At 40.0% G+C, this 12,246-nt stretch overlaps 1 protein-coding gene across 3 annotated transcripts in view; it reads right to left on the reverse strand.

Annotated features, from left to right (window-relative positions):
* Window positions 1–11,445, reverse strand: part of cdh23 (cadherin-related 23) — a 195,409-nt gene extending 183,964 nt beyond the window's left edge. For all 3 annotated transcript variants that reach the window (XM_026191131.1, XM_026191130.1, XM_026191134.1), the window contains exon 1: window positions 11,377–11,445. The gene's annotated coding sequence lies outside the window, so the exon portion shown is untranslated. The remainder of the gene's footprint in view (window positions 1–11,376) is intronic.
* Window positions 11,446–12,246: the final 801 nt, after the last annotated feature.

Consider the following 12,246-nt stretch of genomic DNA (forward strand, 5'->3'; position numbering starts at 1 on the left):
GACGGATACTGGTCGAGACTGACACATTAGATCTGAAAGCGTCGGGAGCAGCCATGGAAAATTTAAAAAAAGTCTTACTGCATCAGCATCGCTGCTGTGACCTGGATGCAGGTGGATTCGTTATTAAACATTCTCACAAACATGCATTCCCCCAAAAGTTGCAGATGGACAATGCTGTAGCTGGAGGACGAGGGAATCTCACACATCGACCTGCCTCCTGTTTTATCTATGTGTGTAACCTGGATTGTGCCTATCACTCCAGGCTCCTATCACGGCCTGCCTGAGGCATAAGCAAAGTAACCAGCTGCTAAGTACTGCTTTGAGCAAATGACAAACTTGAAAGTTATTCATAATAACTTAACTCTAAAAATTCAGTAAAAAGTAAAAAACTGCATTATTTAAATTTGGCAACTTTTATGCACTGATCTTCTGCAGGAGCACACTGTTTCTAGTTCTCCAGTCTATGCTAAGAATGCTTCCTGTCAAAGCTGTGGCCCTTCTACTTAATTTTCATTTCTGTGAAGAGACAAAAGTTGCCGCGAGCTAAATCCGATGAGTAGGCTTGGTAATGAGCAACGACTGCGTTGGTCCAGCCAAAGAAATTTACACATAAACACACTGGAACAGTGTGATGCACCACAGCTCAGGTTGGTTCCAGAATTTTTTTTTTTTACCTCAGACCCTTCAGGACATGCTATGACTCTATGATAACAGTCTGACCCTAGGGGACAAACTCGTGGCGCATAATCCTCAAAAACAACAAGGATAATCTTGGTTATGTTCCTGTTCCTGGAGCCTGCATGCTTTTTGCACTGTAAAGACTGTTGTTGAGTCCCCATGTCATAGCACGTAATGCCAATGATGAGCCTTGATATGCAAGTTGGAACTAATTATTAGAACCTTTTGGGTAGTGTGCTCCCCAGGGAGAGCAGATAACAGCTACGGGGCACCAGAGTTCCTGTTCCACACACTGGTTTTGGTTTAGGAAGCGTGATAAAGTTTTAATGATTAGCTGCACTCACAACAGTAACAACATTTATAATAATGCAGTATTTCGAAACTTTTATCTATTTTTCAAAATTCCTGTTCAGAAATTAAGATGACGGTCTGCATCAGCCACTGATTACTCCTATTTTTATACCAACATATGAGCCACAAGACAGTTAGTGAACCATCAAACGAATACACTGTAACTGACATACTGCTGTCAGCATGTGCTGAGGTACACTCAGCTGCTCCTGCACCTTGCGGGGCTCTCGTCATTCATCCAGCTGTGAGAGAATTATGCAGCAGCAGATGCCAGAAGCCAGATCCGTTTTCACTTTCTCTTTCCATCGTGAATTATGGCCATTTATGATCTCACATAGTTATGACAGTATTGGCCTCATTGTTAGAAGAAGATTTGACTCTCTGTCTGATGTTCACACCTCTGCCTGCCCCTCAGCGTCTACAGTATCTGCGGTGTGATTCTTTTAGATTAATGTGGTTTTGATACATTTTGCCTTTTGGCTTCCAAACCTTGAAAATTTTATAGATTATTACAGACATATTACACATGTTTACATATGATGGACAACATGTCTGTGGTCAAAGCAATAAAGTTACTTTCGAATATACATGGACAATCTCCCTCATTAAACTGTAGGCATCAGAAATAGGATGATTTTACATGTTTTGTTTTTATCTGACAACACATAAGGATGAGAAATGAATCAAAAATAAGTCAAAACCAGCGTTTAGAACTTAAGCCCCATGTTTGTTAATTCTGTGATTTTTTTTCCCCTTTAAAACATATTACTGTGTGTAGTCACACTATGTGTATTATGTATGTTGTTGTAACACCATGTGTGTTGAGTCTAACCTGTCCAGTCTGTAACATGGAAACATCATGAAGGAAAAGTCAAACACTAGCCGACTGCACAACTGAAGCATTGTGTTCCAACGAAAAATGCTGCATCCAAGCTTTGGACACGTAACAAAAAGAAGGAAAGTGAAAACTCAGTAAAAAATCATTTCAGCAATGCTTGTGTAGGTTTGCAGTTTGATTGACTGGTTTAATGCTTGTTTTGAAACACATTATATTATAAATTTAGCAAAAAGAAGCATAAATAAATGTATACTGTATTCAAGATGGCAGGGCAACATGGCCGCTTCCACAAATCAACTGTGTTTTTTTAATGGATTAATTTTAAGTTTCTGAGAACGTATCAGTTTTTCAAAGATCTAATCACATAATGTGATCTTATCACACAAGCCAATTAGTCTGAAATACAACATATTCCCAACCACTCTTGTTAGGTTGTAGTGCAGCTTGAAACATTAATGAAAATGAAATGGTAATTAGATTCGTTAAGTATTTAACTCAGCCTATTGTGTGAACATGTGCAGTTCAACATGCATACAGTATGTATCACTGCAATCACTTCACAGTAGGGGAGTGTGGGAAGGTGAAGGGTTGCAATCAAACTCGGCATAGCTCCACGGGAACACTAACCATGGCCACGTGTCTTACACACTCCAAACTTAAAACCAATTCTTTGATAGCAGACTTTGTATAAACGATGTACAAAAGCGAAACTGGAGAATATTTCTAAGCATGTTCAAGTAATATGTGTCCACAAACAAAAAAAACAACTTTGTATAATCAAAGACACAGATTTAAAGAATATATTTGTTTTTAATATTAAACAAGTTTTTAAAAACTGAACTCAAAATGTGCCAATTAAACTGCAGAGGACATGACTCAGCAGGAGGTGGTCCTCAAACTAACCTGGGTCCTTCTCCAGCACCGTCCCACTCCACTGGTAATACTGTCACCATATATCAATCCTTCACCACCAGCTCCCCAGTTTCTGTCAGAGCTACTGTTCATCTTTCTCCCATTTCTGTTTTTTCTACCTGTCTTTTCCATGTTTTTCACTTTTTAGTCATCACATTTTTCTGCTATTAGTGTTTTCTACATTTTTCTGATTTACCACGCAACTCGATTCTGAAGTGGGGTAGTCCAGAAAATGTTTGAGGACCGCTGTGCTAAGCTTTGGAAGAAATCATATCTACTAAAATATAGATCAGCAACACAACAAATACATATTTTTAAGGGCCGTGCTCTTTTTATTTGTGGGTAAGTACATCTCATCGAAACTACACTTCAAAAGGAGAACCTTGGGCTGTTCTTGGGACTTGCTTGTTGTGGTTAAAGGAGCTTATCTTTACCTGTAAATGTTGGATCACAAGTTTCTCACACTTACGCACACCACAATTTAAGTCCAATAGTCCACTTACTGTCTGTTTAATATTTAGGGAAACATTTTTATACACGTCGTGGTGGTAAAGTTTAGGATAGCGGTGATCCATGTCTGTGTAATGGTTTACAACCCCACAGTTTATCTGACAGTGATATACCTTTAAGGCGCCATAAAGTTAAGAGTAATGTCTGAACCCAGTGTGTTCTGTCCAAAGAGGCTTGCCTTCCCACATGGTGTCTCCTGGCTTACACCACTCAATATTATTGATTACATGGCAATTGTGTCTGACTTGCTTTAATCTCAAAGGCACCGTTTTCAGGGGAGAGTGTTGGACCTCAGCAGGCAGCCAAATCTGGGTTATTACAGCAAATCAATGAGTGATTTCGGCTTGCCCTTGGTGCTCATAAAAAAGCCATCACTCATTAGCACAGTGATCACAGACAGATTAGCAGACATTTGGCTTTGTCAGGGAGGAGGGAGGGGCAGCACCGCTCTGATGAGCTGAGTAATGTCTTCCTTCCCGCCCTCCTGATCTCTTCATCTCCAATATGACATGACTTTCTGAAACCCTTAGTCAGCAAACCTCACTTACATGACAAGAGTGCAGTGTAAACAGGATGCCATTTGGACTGCAGGGCATGCAGTGCTTTCTGAGTAGAAATTGTAATCAAACTGGCACAGATCCCTGATTATGAGTGAACTGATTTCGTCAAAGTTTGGAGAAAATCAAGCCAATAGCCACTGAGATACTATATCCTGGAAAACAACACATGTCCAGCAAACTACCTAACAGCATTGGTAATAATCAAAATCACTTTTTATGCTTCTGTAATGGTTAAATCCACCAGTGTGAGCAAGCATTTAAATTAAAATTATATTTTTAATGCTCAGAATTTTCAAATTTACTGTTTTATAAAATAACATTTTGAAAATTAAAAGGTGTTATTTTTTTTATTAAGATGCTAAATTACAGTTGTGTACTTTCAGTCCAGAACAGAACAAACTAGCTTTAGTGGTTAAATGTTATGCTTGATTAGTTTCATACTTCTCAGAGAAGTCCGGGTGTGCCGGCTCAAATTTGAGAATAAAAATGTGAATACTGTTTATTATTTGCTTACTGAATAAAAATGTAATTTTTTACTTTTAATCAGGTTTTTGACTGATTTTTAAAATATTTCTGTTTTATTGTTTTTATGACAGTGACCTAAGCCCAGTCTTCTAATAACCATGTGAGTTGTCATTCATACAGGGAGTGCAGAATTATTAGGCAAATGAGTATTTTGTCCACATCATCCTCTTCATGCATGTTGTCTTACTCCAAGCTGTATAGGCTCGAAAGCCTACTACCAATTAAGCATATTAGGTGATGTGCATCTCTGTAATGAGAAGGGGTGTGGTCTAATGACATCAACACCCTATATCAGGTGTGCATAATTATTAGGCAACTTCCTTTCCTTTGGCAAAATGGGTCAAAAGAAGGACTTGACAGGCTCAGAAAAGTCAAAAATAGTGAGATATCTTGCAGAGGGATGCAGCAGTCTCAAAATTGCAAAGCTTCTGAAGCGTGATCATCGAACAATCAAGCGTTTCATTCAAAATAGTCAACAGGGTCGCAAGAAGCGTGTGGAAAAACCAAGGCGCAAAATAACTGCCCATGAACTGAGAAAAGTCAAGCGTGCAGCTGCCAAGATGCCACTTGCCACCAGTTTGGCCATATTTCAGAGCTGCAACATCACTGGAGTGCCCAAAAGCACAAGGTGTGCAATACTCAGAGACATGGCCAAGGTGAGAAAGGCTGAAAGACGACCACCACTGAACAAGACACACAAGCTGAAACGTCAAGACTGGGCCAAGAAATATCTCAAGACTGATTTTTCTAAGGTTTTATGGACTGATGAAATGAGAGTGAGTCTTGATGGGCCAGATGGATGGGCCCGTGGCTGGATTGGTAAAGGGCAGAGAGCTCCAGTCCGACGCCAGCAAGGTGGAGGTGGAGTACTGGTTTGGGCTGGTATCATCAAAGATGAGCTTGTGGGGCCTTTTCGGGTTGAGGATGGAGTCAAGCTCAACTCCCAGTCCTACTGCCAGTTTCTGGAAGACACCTTCTTCAAGCAGTGGTGCAGGAAGAAGTCTGCATCCTTCAAGAAAAACATGATTTTCATGCAGGACAATGCTCCATCACACGCGTCCAAGTACTCCACAGCGTGGCTGGCAAGAAAGGGTATAAAAGAAGAAAAACTAATGACATGGCCTCCTTGTTCACCTGATCTGAACCCCATTGAGAACCTGTGGTCCATCATCAAATGTGAGATTTACAAGGAGGGAAAACAGTACACCTCTCTGAACAGTGTCTGGGAGGCTGTGGTTGCTGCTGCACGCAATGTTGATGGTGAACAGATCAAAACACTGACAGAATCCATGGATGGTAGGCTTTTGAGTGTCCTTGCAAAGAAAGGTGGCTATATTGGTCGCTGATTTGTTTTTGTTTTGTTTTTGAATGTCAGAAATGTATATTTGTGAATGTGGAGATGTTATATTGGTTTCACTGGTAAAAATAAATAATTGAAATGGGTATATATTTGTTTTTTGTTAAGTTGCCTAATAGTTATGCACAGTAATAGTCACCTGCACACACAGATATCCCCCTAAAATAGCTAAAACTAAAAACAAACTAAAAACTACTTCCGAAAACATTCAGCTTTGATATTAATGAGTTTTTTGGGTTCATTGAGAACATGGTTGTTGTTCAATAATAAAATTATTCCTCAAAAATACAACTTGCCTAATAATTCTGCACTCCCTGTATATATGCACACCAAACTCCAAATAACCACAAGCCTTAAGGAACTGGAGAAAACATAACATAAGCAGCTTCCAGTTCTCAGATGAGCCGAAGCTGGTCCCTGCTGATTGGCTTGTTGAGAAAGCAGCTGGAGTGAAACCTCCCTTCAATAAAAGATCACTAACTCCCCACTAGCAGATATGGGGGACTGTAGATCACATGCCAAGACAACACTGTTCTTCCAATGGAGATGCCTGTATCGGCTTTGATCCTGTATGGGCTGACAGTAGTGCCTTGCAAAACACGGTAGGGGAGAGGGAGCAGCTTACACAGAACCTGAGGAGATGGTAATTATCCAGAACAGCACGGGAGCACTGAATGGCGCATCATTACAGCAGCCTGTAACAAAACGCTTGAAAAGGTGCAATTGATACACCCTGTCCCGTGTTGACCAACGCCACAACGTGTGAAAAGCAAGTTACCATCAGCACTGGGTGCAACACATTCAAATGTATAATAAGGTTTTGCTGTTCCTAAATTCAGTGATCACATTACAGTTACTAATAAAACAATTATGGTCTTACTGGCGTGACCCAAGAGTCTGTCCTCAGCATGTTCAGTGTTACATGGGATAATAACAGTAACAACAGGGTTTCAAGGATGTTGGAGCAGGGGCAAGGAAAGAGTGCAAAAATAGTGTAGTGCTTAAAAGAGACATCTGGTGAAATATTTCACAACTCAGTTAATTAACAAGATGATTCAATATAAGAAAAAATTACCATCCCAGAGGGATTTTACATGGAAAAATCTAAAAAATGAAATGCCTAACCATGAAATGATTGCCAGAAATCCAAGTTTCTTACAAAATTGAGAGTTCATTGAACTATCTCGCAAATCTGTAAATAAATTAATTAATTAAATGTTAATTTCCATATTTAACGGTTAATTTGCATCTTACTTGCTGCCATTTTTTTATTGTTCAAAAATGTATTGTTTTTCGGGGGGGGGGGGGATCACACTGATGATGCAGAAGTCTCCAAGACTCACAAAAAACTGCCTGCATCAAATATGATACTCAAAGAATTAAGGGGTTAACAAATATGAAATAACAGCATTACGGCCAAAAACCAATAAAAGCCCCTCAGAGGAAAGGTTCTGCAGTGAAAATCCCTACATGGGCTCAGGGATAATTTTTAAAAGTCTAGTGAACTGTTAGCAAAGACAGTGTATCACTCCAACTACAAATGCACTGAGAGTTAAAAATGGTAAATGGCCTGTATTTGTATAGCGCTTTACTAGTCCCTAAGGACCCCAAAGCGCTTTACACGTTCAGTCATCCACCCATTCACACACACCTAAAATTCTAATATGCAAAGAAGAGAAAAACATATAACATAGATCCACAAAAGCTGCTGCCTTCTGAGCTCATCTAAGATAGACTGGGATGAAGCTCTGGAAAATCCAGTGCTCTAACCAATCAAAATTCGAATACTTTGGGGAAATCACGGAGGCTGTGGGCTAAAGAGCACAGGAACAAAAATCAACACCTGTGACAGAGTAGGCATGTGTTATTACAGTATGGTAAAGGAGCACATTTGTGGATATACAAGTCTTTTAAATGTTTAGGTGATTGAATGCTTAGGCGTGGATGATAAATGATGATGATGTATGTACGCTATGAAAGCCGAGAACGGTTCTGAAGGAATGTCTTTAATATTAATTTCCCAGAAAAAGTGAGAACAGTTGACTAGATCCATATTCGACGCAGTGAAAAACAAACACAAAATGATGCACCAAAAAAAGTATCATAATGGGCTTTTGTGTGGGGAAAAAAGATAAACATTACAGCTCGTTGTCTCATAAGACTTTCATTTAAAACACCACGGCAGAGTCAGACAGCTGTATCTCCTCCTGTCATCTCCTTTTTCCTAAGTGCACAGTGACAACGCAATCTTAATGCTCTTATTTTAGGCTTTTATGTGGTATGTGGTGTGAACATAATGATATACTAGGTGACTTTTTCCTCTCATCCATCTACTGCTAAAAAGCCAAGATCCATATACTGTCACGTCCTTGTTGTTCTCAACTCCACTTTCATTTTACTCGATCACAATGTTTTTTATCTCCACTCCTGTCAGCCATACAGTAGATACCCTAAAACAGCTCTTTTAAATTCTTTCCCTTCTTTTTATACCATAATCAGAGAAATATTTCAATATACACTAAATTTCCCTCAATTCAGGGCTAACCTGTGATTTTTCTTTCTTTCACGCTCAGATTCTGTGACGCTAAACAAATTTAACTCCCTCATAATCTGAACTAATTGCTTCCTTCCCAAATTTTCATGTCAGTCATAAAACGCCTGTATTGTCACCAGGCTCTTTCTCCACTTGGCCTTCATGCGCCGCGATGAGCTTGGTAACGCTGTCCCAGCAGAGGCCCGAGTGTATATCAGACAACATAAACACAGACAGCTGTGTCACAGGGCAGCCGATAGCCTGTAGAGACTCATTCATCTCCTTTTGTCTCTGTCTCTGTTAGGATACAGTCATGCTACTCTGCCTGCACTTGACTGTCTATTCTGTTTGAAAGATTAAAACACAACATTTAGCAGCTCCTCTCCGACACAGATGACCTTTGCATCCCAACCATTCACCTCAACGAGTCCTGCCTCCCATCTTTCCTCGCCCTCCCTGTCTCTCCTCCCCCTCCATCATCTTTCATTCTGTTCCACTCCGACTTCAGGGCAGTATTCCAGGCATAAATACCAACAACAAGGATTTGTCACAGAGCTGCCATTAAATTGCTGTTTTGTTTGTTTTACATGGCATGGTTTATTTCCAGGGGAGAACGCATTTCAATATGGTAAATGCTACTGGCTTAGATATGAATCCCCAGTGTTTTCACTACAATGAATAAAAAGCTTCAGTCTTCTCCGTAGGGAAATTTCAATTTCTAAATTCCTTCATAATGGTTTCACACTTACACAATAAAGAATCAATACAAGGATTAGTAGCAATAGACCAGAACAGGATTATTGTGGATTGTTGGGTTTACAACCAACTCTTTTAGCCATCTCCTTCACTAAGAGGACACTGTCATTGATCTGATCAAATATGTGCCTTTTGTACACCATTACAAAGAAAAGCCTGTGTTCACATCCGTACGGATGGCAGCACCTGTAAAACAACTGGCTGAGCTAAATCGTCTCCTCTTCCCTCTCCTCTTCTCCAGCCTGTTTTCTTCAGTTCTGCCCGACTGCCTTGGCTGATTTAATGACCACACGTAGTTGGACCAGGAGAGAGGCTGGTGCAGAAATTGGAAAAGTGGGAAACATGCAATGGCTATAATCATAGGGAATGTGGTGTAGTTATTAAAACTGAAAGTCAAAAGGCCGGAAACCTTTCATCTGTGAGCTTTGTGCTGAAAGCTGTCATATGGAGAGCGCTGTGTTTAATATACATGTGCACTGTACATAGATGACAATTTAAAAAAATCTGTTAAACTCAATTCTGACTTCTAGAAATCTATTAATTCAAAATAAACAAACATACCAATAACTAGTACCAACTCAGCCATCACTTCTTTGTCACTCAAGAGCAGGTACACAGCCTGTTCAGATGCTTTTACACCTGATAATTAACAGCAGCCCTTTCCCAATGGTTCCACTCACAATTTCCACAGATTAGCTGAGCTGCAGCAATTATGCCAACACCACAGAACAAAATGACTTGCCTCATTTTAATATCTATCACTTTTCCACACTCTTCATTATCTTCCCACTTTTTCCTCTTACGCAAGTTTACCTTTCTTAAACTTTACAGTACTACAGCTTTTTCTTGTCTTTATCCTCTGCTCTGCTTCCTGCCTGAGACCTCATACAACAGTCCAGTACAGTCACCATATCTGCAATTCATTCCTCTATCCCTCATATTGGGTTTCATTTGAGGCTGTCAGTCAAGGCGTCTGTCAGATATGGACTCTCCGTTTCACTATTTTTTTCTCCTATTTTTGAACTTAAAGAATGACAGTGACTCAGAAAGGGCAACTGTCAAATGCGTGCTTTCCCCACATAATGCATGAAACACTGAAATAGTTTCTCTTCAGTTTATCACACGCAGAATATAAAACATGAGATTCTTTGAACAGAAGGTCACGTTCTAACAATCGTTTTAAAGGCTTATGAAACAAGCAAATATAGTTTTTATGGTATATTTTAACATTATAACCAAAGTCACAATAGCATAACAATTATATTTGCACTTACAGTATTAAGACAGAATATGGGATTACCAAGGCCAAAATGATCTTGCAGTGGATTACAATAAAAGTAGTGACACTCTTTCAGTTCTCAGAGGCACAAAAATCTTGGTGACTGTTTAATTAATTAATCCCGATTAAAATTGCAGCTGCTGGTTACAATGTTTAATCTGAATTATACTGTTTAAGGCAAAAAGATATTACTATATTAGCCTTGATCGCAAGTGATTCATTACTGCTTTGGTAAGAAGCTTGCTCACATAAATAAATACATGAAAACACATATAAAGTGGATTTCTGTCCACTTTATCAGGTTTACAGTTTGAAAGAACTTGATTGGGCTACTCTTTCCTCATAGTCACATATTTCACTTTGCTAGAGGCAAGCATATAAAGATGTCATTCAGCTTCATAACAACCTCAAGTACACAGGCGCTACTATGCAAAGCTGCAGCATCACCTATTTATGAAGCAAATCCACACACACGCATTTATATATATAAAAGTTCTAAGTAAGCGTTGCGTCGCAGCGGTGTTCAGGTGACACATGAATAAGTAAGTGGGCACCGGGGCGCTTCCCAGCAGGCACCTCTAGAGTCGCCAGGGCTACCTGAGATAACACCGTACACCTGACACCTCTGCGCAAGAATGCACCCTACCTCACATGTACGGACTCTTTAGTTACTCTGACAAAATAACGTAACAAGAAGACACAGCAGCAACAGTTGGACGGAGGCATTCCAGAAAACGACCCAACTTGAATGAAGTGCAGGTGCTGGTTAATGTCCAACATTTCTGTAAAATTTGACCACATTAAAACATTAATTGCATCACCAGGCAAGTAGTTCCAAAACTCTTCTTTGTGCGGAAATTGAAAACGCACTGCCTCACCAAATGCCGAAGTCAGAGACATATGTGAGCATAAAAAAGTCGCAAATTGCGGCACATGGTGAGTGAAGTGCTAGAGCAGATCACGCAAAACATTATTGATTATGTGGAAAGCTCTCCCCTGTTGCAGTCATCACTCCATTTCTGCTTTGTGTCCACAAACTCATAACTGTGTGATCATGTCATTATCATATTGTCCTACCTTCCTCGTCCGTGTCCGTCGCTGGCTGGGCGCCTTTAGACTCGATTGCCTGTCCTGCTGTGATGCGTTACCAAGTATCTGCTCCCCTCTCCCTCTCTCCTTTCTCCCCTCTCCCTCTCTCTCTCCGTGTCTCTCCCGTTAGCTTTACTCTATCACCACCAACGCCCCGGTGATTGCAAATTTCAAATCTCAGTGTTCAAAATTGCCACTGCAAACCCACCAAGCGCAGCATAAATCATCTCTTCTCCGAAGCTCCCATAATGTCCAGCGTTATACTCACTGCTCCATAGCCAGGGTAGCACTCCAACAGGCACCATAACTTTTAAATATTTTTTCTTTCACATTTTTTCACCTGCTTTTCGCATAAGCCCCCGAGCACAAATCCTTTCCCATATGTCACCACATGATTTGCATATTATGCTTTTATTGGGGCATTGACTGACTGCAGCTTCTTTTGCAAAAGCAAGCATACAGGAATGGCCCGGCTGCTGCGTTTAGGTCAATGGAAAAATGTAAAACAGATATTTTGAAAATCATCTGCGCGCTTCACCAAAGCAGAATGAATTTGGTGCGATTACACAGATCTGTTTATGAGCTTCTACATAAGCTCATGAGCTGATATATCGCACAGATTAAATTTGATATCAGTTAATCACAGAGCTCATTGATAAGAGGCGAATAGTCAGTGCGATACCACCACCTAGTGTACATTATAGGAATTACACGTATTACATATTATAAGAATTGTCGAAATAAGGCAACCTGTGACACCTACATGAGAAAATTATTGGGTTTCTCTCTTTAGTATTATAGAGGGGGTTTTTTTTACCCTAAAATTATAATTCCACGAATTATAACTGTAATATCAAA

Source organism: Astatotilapia calliptera, chromosome 13, assembly GCF_900246225.1.
Source record: "Astatotilapia calliptera chromosome 13, fAstCal1.2, whole genome shotgun sequence".
Classification (NCBI taxonomy): Eukaryota; Metazoa; Chordata; class Actinopteri; order Cichliformes; family Cichlidae; genus Astatotilapia; species Astatotilapia calliptera.